The sequence below is a fragment of the Taudactylus pleione genome, unplaced genomic scaffold (genome assembly GCF_031769625.1).
Source record: "Taudactylus pleione unplaced genomic scaffold, aTauple2 ptg001091l, whole genome shotgun sequence".
Classification (NCBI taxonomy): Eukaryota; Metazoa; Chordata; class Amphibia; order Anura; family Myobatrachidae; genus Taudactylus; species Taudactylus pleione.
In genome coordinates this window covers 722,447-730,803 of record NW_028285492.1, presented here as the reverse complement: position 1 = coordinate 730,803, position 8,357 = coordinate 722,447, and positions in this window count along the sequence as shown.

Below are 8,357 nucleotides of genomic sequence, written 5' to 3'. Positions count from 1 at the left end.
CTGGGAGCAAAAATGGTACCCATTGCTGTACCTTGAATTTGAATATAAAATCTGTCTAGAAATTTTAAATAATTATGACTTAAAATAAATGTAATTAAAAGGCAGATAAAATCTTTATGTTTTTGACTCATTAGTACATCTTCCTTTAAAAATTCACGGCAGCTGGATATACCTTTATTATGTGGAATCGAAGTGTACAGGGACTGTACGTCTATAGTGGCCCATTGAAACCCATCTTGCCACTGTATAGTATTCAGTATTTGTAGAATCAGCGTAGTGTCTTTTACAAAGGATTCTAGAGTGCCAACATACTTATTTAAAAACTTCTCCATGTACTCTGAACAGCCCGAGGTCAGAGAGTCAATCCCTGATATTATAGGGCGTCCCGGGGGATCCACTAATCTTTTGTGGATCTTGGGCAGATAATAAAAAGTAGGGATTACTGGATTATTTTTAATCAAAAATTGATATTCATCCTTAGTGATGACATCAGTGTGGAGTGCTTCCACTAAAATTTTCCGTAGGTCCTCTATAAACACTGGGGTAGGGTCTTTCTCTAGTTCCCTATAAGACATTGGGTCTCCCAGAAGTCTCTGGGCTTCTTTAATATAATCATTCCGGTTAAGGATCACTAATCCACCCCGTTTATCAGCCTGTTTGAATATTAATTGCTTATTATTCTTTAATTTCTTTAATGCTTCTTTCTCAAAGTTGGTCAAGTTGGAATTCTTAGGGGCTCTAGTATCAATGGAGCATAAATCTCTTTTCACTAAGTCAGACGGTTTCTATTTGTGTGCTCCTAGATTCTAAAGGATAGTACTTTGATGGAAGTTTCCATCCTGATTTTGATGCTGCCTCATAATTTGTTAAGATGCCTGTATCTTTTTTCAGGAAGTGTCTTTTTAATGTGAGATTCCTGGTATATTTGTTCAAATTGATAGCGGGTAAAATAAGTATTGAACACATCAACATATTTATCAGTAACTATATTTGTAATGGGGCTATTGTAATGAAATTTTCACCTAATGTCAGCAACAACCCATGCAATCCACACATGCAACGGAATCAAACCATAGATGTCCATAATTTAAGTTATGTGTAATAATGTGAAATGACAAAGGGAATAAGTATTGAACATGCTTACTGAAATTTATTTAATACTTCACACATAATCCTTTGTTGGTAATGACAGATTCAAAATGCCTGCTGTATGGATAAACTAATCGCATGCATTGCTCAGGTGTGATTTTGGCCCATTCTTCCACACAGTCTTCAAATTTTGAAGGTTCCGTGGGCCTCTTCTATGAACTGTGATCTTTAGTTCCTTCCATAGATTTTCAACTGGATTGAAGTCGGGTGATTGGCTGGGCCATTCTAGCAGCTTTATTTTCTTTCTCTGAAACCAATTGAGAGTGTCCTTGGCTGTGTGTTTGGGATCATTGTCTTGCTGAAATGTCCACCCTTGTTTCATCTCTAGCATCCTGGTAGATGGCAGCAGATTTTTTTCAAGAATGTCTCAGAACATTTTTCCATTCATCCTTCCTTCAGTTATATGAAGTATGCAAGTACCGTATGCTGAAAAACAGCCCCACATCACGATGTTCCCACCTCCAAATTTCACTGTTGGTATGGTGTTTCTGGGGTGCTGTACAGTGCCATTTCTCCTCCAAACATGGTGTGTATTATGGCATCCAAAGAGTTCAATTTTGGTCTCATCTGACCAGACTATATTCTCCCAGTATTTCACAGTCTTGTCCACATGTTGTGCAGCAAACTGTAAACAAGCTTCAACAGGCTTATTCTTCAGCAATGGAGTCTTCTGTGGCGAGCGTGCATACAGGCCATGGCAGTTGAGTGCATTACTTATTGTTTTCTTTGAAACAATTGTACCTGCTAATTCCGGGTCTTTCTGAAGCTGTCCACAAGTTGTCTTTGGCTCTTGGACAACTCTTCTGATAATTCTTTTCACTCCTCTGTCAGAAATCTTGCGAGGAGCACCTAGTCGTGGCTGGATTATTGTGAAATGATGTTCTTTCCACTTCCGGATTACGGCCCCAAAAGTGCTCACTGGAACATTCAGAAGTTTAGAAATCCTTCTGTAACCAATGCCATCAGCATGTTTTGCAACAATAAGGTTGCGATGGTCTTGAGAGAGCTCTTTGCTTTTACCCATCATAAGATGTTTCTTGTGTGACACCTTGGCAATGAGACGCCTTTTTATAGGCCATCAGTTGGGACTAGAGATGCGTTGTTTGGTTTTTCTGGGATGTACTCGGATATGTTCAGATCTAAAAAATGGCTATCAGGCTGTCACGTGTTTTGGATAGCTGCTAAAATAAATCCAAACTAATCCGAGCTTGCGATAATTTGGCGATAAGATCTAAATAAAAATGAACCCACACATCTCTAGCTTGGACTGAACCAGTTTATATTAATTTGCACTGTCAAGGGGCAGGATTGCTTTTTAATTACTGATTTCAGCTGGTGTCTTGGCTTTCCATGTCATCTATGGTTTTATTTATTTGCATGTGTGGATTGCAGGGGTTGTTGCTGACATTTGGTGAAAATTTTATTACAATAGCCCCATTAGAAATATATTTACTGAGAAAAATGTTGATGTGTGTATATATATATATATATGGTATTCGTTTATGATGCCGATGGTCACTATGCCGACTGCCGGCATCTCCACTACAGAATCCCATCGAGTGTTAATTAACCTAACCCGGGAGACCGGTGCCCGGCATCCCGATCGAAGGGATGTCGGGTGACGAGCGCGGACAGCCGCGGAGGGGAGGGTTAGGTTTAGGGTTCCGGGGGGAGGACTTAGGGTTAGGCACCCCCCCAGATGTTAGGTTTAGGCTAGGGGAAGGGAGGGTTAGGGTTAGGCACCCCCTGGGGAAACTTAGGCTTAGGCACCCCCGGAGTTTAGGTTTAGACTGCGGGGAAAGGGGGGTTAGGTTTAGGCACTTAGAGGGGGGATTAGGGTTAGGCACAGGGGGGGAGGTTAGGGTTAGGCAACCTAAAGGAGGGTTAGGGCGTAGATTAGGTTAGGAAATACCTTTCGGACGATCAGGATTTCCTTCCACATCGGGCTGGCGCTGTAACATACTGATTCCATATATATATATATATATATATATATATATACAGCGTGTGTATATATAAATATATATATATATATAATTCTTAAATATAAACTAGTGAAAAATACATACGTCAGATGGTTTATTCTCATGGAAGATGTTAGGAAACACTTCTGCTGAACACATGACCTAGGTAAGTAAACTTTTGGAGCATAATGTTCCACCCAAACAAAATTTTCATTTTTTTTGTCTGAAATTATTCTTTAAAGTGCATGTCTAATCTCATTTAATTGATTGATAGTTTAAAACTTCCATATAAACAGAGACTTTCCAGTGGATGGCCCAATGTGAGATTATTGTTGGCAGGTGGTCTGACCTGTTGGAGGCAGGAGAGACTTTCATAAATATTCAACAAGAAAGTAGTACTCCAGCCGTTGTCACTTCTAGCAAATGCAAATATACTGTACATTACTTCTGAACAGCTGACATGCTGGAGACTGCAATGTGGGCGGTGTAAGTGTCTATTTGTTACAGTAGTATATCAGGAGATCTTTTCATTTCAGACTGTCAACCGCTTATTAAAAATTAAGTGAGGGTGGTTATTCTCTTTAAATTGATTTGTGATGTTTACAGTATACTGTAAACAGAGATCTGCATGGCTTATATCACTTCTGTAGGAAGGAAAACATTAAATGGGGTTTTATTTAGCTGGAAATTATTCTGCCTATTTTTAGCCTCTATAGCTCAACAAGTGTAAAACTTAGTACATTTATTACAAATGCATGAAAATAATTTGAAAAATAAATTTGATATAAGACAAAAGAATTTGGAAAGTGACAAAAACACTCTGAAGTTCAATCTCTTCTTAATTAAATTATATGGAATATTATCCACAGTTTCTTGTTAGGATGATGATGAGTATTGATGATGATGGTGATATATGTCCCCCCCCCCAATTTTGTTTTTAATTTATATATGTTGCAGACTAGGCAATGTTAGTATGAGACCTGTTCATGCCCTGGAATTTCGGCTTTACTCTGGCAAGACAGGCCACCTTCAGCAACAGCTCAGTTGGGAGCTAAAACAGATTAAGAGAAGGCTTGGGGGGAGCTGAGGAGATGGCTCAGTGAGGAAATTGCTTAGTGAGGAGATGGCTTAGTGAGTAGCTGAGGAGTTGATCTTAGTGAGGAGCTGAGGCATTGGTTTAGTGAGGAGTTAAGATGACAGCTTAATGAGGAGCTGAGAAGAGAGCAGTATTAACCAATGGCTGGGCCCCTAGGCTTTCAGGTATTTCAGGCCCCCTCCAGCAATTCAATCTTTCAACCCACTACAGCTGACAACCTGACCCTGGTACGGAAGGTACTAGACCGCAATACATAGCTATATATCCATTTTGAGGGTCTCTTATAGAATTCTATTTATTTCATATTTTTATAGCGTGAGTAGAACTTTTCAGGAAATCACATTTTGTGGGTATAACTGTTCAATACTGTAATATTTTGAAGTAAATAAAATCTTTATTATTTATTTAAAAATCTATAATTTCTGGATAATTGTTTTAATATGAGAATTTGTTTCTCTGCAATAAGGAAGCAGTTTATATATAAGAGAATCAATTAATTGTAATTAATGTTGGGGTGTTAATATGAAAACAATAAAAGAAAAGAAAATAGGAGGTGAAACAAGATTCTTATATATTTGTTTGGGGTATCTTTTCTCTGCACTTGGTGGTAGTTCTCTAGTGGCCAGCCAAAATCCCTGTAAGTCTTGTTACTGTGTGTGCTGAGGTCTAGAGGTGAGAGAACTTCCTCCAGATAGCGGTGGTGACAGCAGCTGTGATGGTAGCAGTCGCTTGTCCTCTTATGAAAGTGTAACTACCCTGGCGCTAGTGCACTATTGGTCCACTGTCTCTCCCCCACATTGTCTGAAAACAAACCTAAGCTGACTATAAGTGTGCCCTGCAACTTCTCCCTGCGGGACCCCTAGACCTACGGGACACCTAAGCCTAAGCCTAGTCAGCCTTATGAATAATATGGCCCTGGCTGAGAAGATGGCTTAGTGAGGAGCTGAGGCAATGGCTTAGTGAGGATCTGTGGTGATAGCTTAATGAGGAGCTGAGGAGATGGCTTAGTGAGAAGCTGAGGAGATGGCTTAGTGAGGAACTGAAGAAATGGCTTAGTGAGGAGATGGCTTAGCGAGGACATGAGGGCATAGCTTAGTGAGGAGCTAAGGAGATGGCTTAGTAAGGAGAAGAGGAGATTGCTTATAAAGGAGCTAAGGAGATGGCTTAGTGAGGAGATAACTTAGTGAGGAGCTAAGGAGAAAACTTAGTGAGGAGCTAAGGAGATGGCTTAGTGAGGAGATAGCATAGTGAGGAGCTAAGGAGATGGCTGAGGGGTCTATTTACTAAGCAGTGTAAGGAGACACAGTGAAAAGTGATAAGGTGCCAGCCAATCAGCTCCTAACTGCCATCTCACAGGCTGTGTTTGAAAAATGACAGTTGGGAGCTGATTGGCTGGCACCTTATCACTTTTCACTCTGTCTCCTAACACTGCTTAGTAAATAGACTCCTTAGTGAGGAGCTAAGGAGATGGCTTAGTGAGGAGATAGCATAATGAGGAGACAAGGATATGGCTTAGTGAGGAGCTAAGGAGATATCTTAGTGAAGAGCTAAGGAGATGGCTTAGTGAGGAGATAGCATAGTGAGGAGACAAGGATATGGCTTAGTGAGGAGCTAAGGAGATATCTTAGTGAAGAGCTAAGGAGATGGCTTAGTGAGGAGATAACTTAGTGAGGAGCTTAGGAGAAAACTTAGTGAGGAGCTAAGGAGATGGCTTAGTGAGGAGATAGCATAGTGAGGAGCTAAGGAGATGGCTGAGGGGTCTATTTACTAAGCAGTGTAAGGAGACACAGTGAAAAGTGATAAGGTGCCAGCCAATCAGCTCCTAACTGCCATCTCACAGGCTGTGTTTGAAAAATGACAGTTGGGAGCTGATTGGCTGGCACCTTATCACTTTTCACTCTGTCTCCTAACACTGCTTAGTAAATAGACTCCTTAGTGAGGAGCTAAGGAGATGGCTTAGTGAGGAGATAGCATAATGAGGAGACAAGGATATGGCTTAGTGAGGAGCTAAGGAGATATCTTAGTGAAGAGCTAAGGAGATGGCTTAGTGAGGAGATAGCATAGTGAGGAGACAAGGATATGGCTTAGTGAGGAGCTAAGGAGATATCTTAGTGAAGAGCTAAGGAGATGGCTTAGTGAGGAGATAGCATAGTGAGGAGATAAGGATATGGCTTAGTGAGGAGCTCTGAAGATGGCTTAATAAAGAGCCAAGAAAAGAGCTCATTGAGTAGCTTAGAAGAAAGCTCGGTGAGTAGCTCAGGAGACAACTTAGTGAGAGCTCAGCAGATGGTCATGTGAAGCTGTTGTATATCCTGAATTAGGCAGAAAGTATGAGACAGAGGTCACATTGGAGATTTTAGGGCATTAGGGTTGAACAATGTTGAGAACCACAGTGACTGGAGGAGGAAGGAACCTCAGCAGTATCAGGACTGAGGACCTCATTCAGAGTCGGTTGTAGCGGCCGCACGGTCGTACGGGCTACAGCTGCAAAATCCGATCGTACGGCTGGTTGATCGTATACAAAGTGACGCCCATTCGTTAGCACTGCACCTCCTCTAGCTACCGACTGATCTGATCAAACGAACGAGACAGTCATAGTCAGGCGCTGTCAGTCGCTGTATGCTAATTATGTTGTGATGGTTGCGGCCGTATGTGTTGTATTGATGGTCACATGTCATGTTTACATGGACTATCGAACAGCTTGTTATTAGCTTGTTGTCAATTATCTAATTAAGAGTGTTTAACTCTTGCTGTTCTTTTAATTCAGTTTTTTTCCATGTGTCAATAAACTTTATTGTTTCTTTTGTGGGTGATTTCCCCATTCTCGTTTTTTAAAAAAATTCCAAAACAAAGTAATGTTTATTATATGTGAATGTACTGTTGCTAATTGTGTTAACTTTAAAAATGCATGTGCAGTTTACGTTATGATCATTTGCACTCTTATGTTTGCAATTGCACACTGTGTGTTTTATCCAATCAAATCTGACCTTATTTTTCGGGTCACAAGATTAAAGGATTGGCCAATAGTGTTTTTTTTTAGGAAACTGAGTAATTATTTTAGCCAATCATCTTTATTTTACCCCATGTATATTTCATGTTTTCTGTAAAATCGGCCACTGCCATCATGAGAGCCGCGGCCTTTACCCGTCGGGAATTAAGCATCCTTGTCAATATTTTGGACAGGAGGCTTACAAATGCCCAGCCTCCCATTTCCAACCGCATAAAGCGTGCGGCCTATGCGGAGGTGAGGAGAGCCCTTCGCTGTGCGGGATTTAGGCGCAATATAGCGCAATTAGAGAGGAGGTGGTCGGATTTGCGCCGCCGGTCACCAGTCCTTTTGGCTAATTTGCGTGCGCGATTACGCAGATGTAACTATGCGTTTGTATAAATTTTATAATTAGTGGACTGTTAAAAATGTCTGTTCCTTTTCCAATTCTTTTATTAAATGTAAACAAACCCTCCTGTATGTTTTGTCCCTATTGTCCTGAATGTGTAAAGTGTACTTGTATTGTGTAGCCGAAAGTGAAAACTAAATTTAGATTTTTTTAATATCTTTAAATTTTAGAAACACAGATTTGGCCGCAATGCAGGTCCCAACCTGCAGCCCTCCCCCTCACCTTCCCCATCTGCTCAACCCAGCCCTCCCTCCCCACCACCATACTCCCCCAGTATCCCTCCCTCCCTCTTCCAAAACTCCCCTAGTATTGCTCCCTCCCCTGCCCACTCATCCCAAATCACTACTCTTGTGCCCGAGTCCTCTACCCAAATATCCCCGTCCTTGGATTTGTTCAACTCCATTTCCCCTCCCACCATTCCACCAACTCCAACTTTCTCTCCATCTGGATCTCCAGCACCATTTCCATCTCCAGCATCATCTCCGTTGGGTGCTTCGTTGCCACGCTCTGATAGTATGTGTTTTTTAATTTTTTTTTTTTCTTTTGTGGAGTGTTGTTGTTATCCATGTTTTTTTTAACATATTTTGGCTGTGTGTTTGTTTTCATTTTTACAGTATGGGTGTCATAATCATTGCGCAGTAATCCTGTTACTCTATATTTGGTGCTTATGTTTTGTGCCTGGGCCCTTTTTTTGGGGGGTGCCCAAAAATGTATGCCTTTTGGGGTTTACAAAATGCTTTTTCTTTGGTGTAA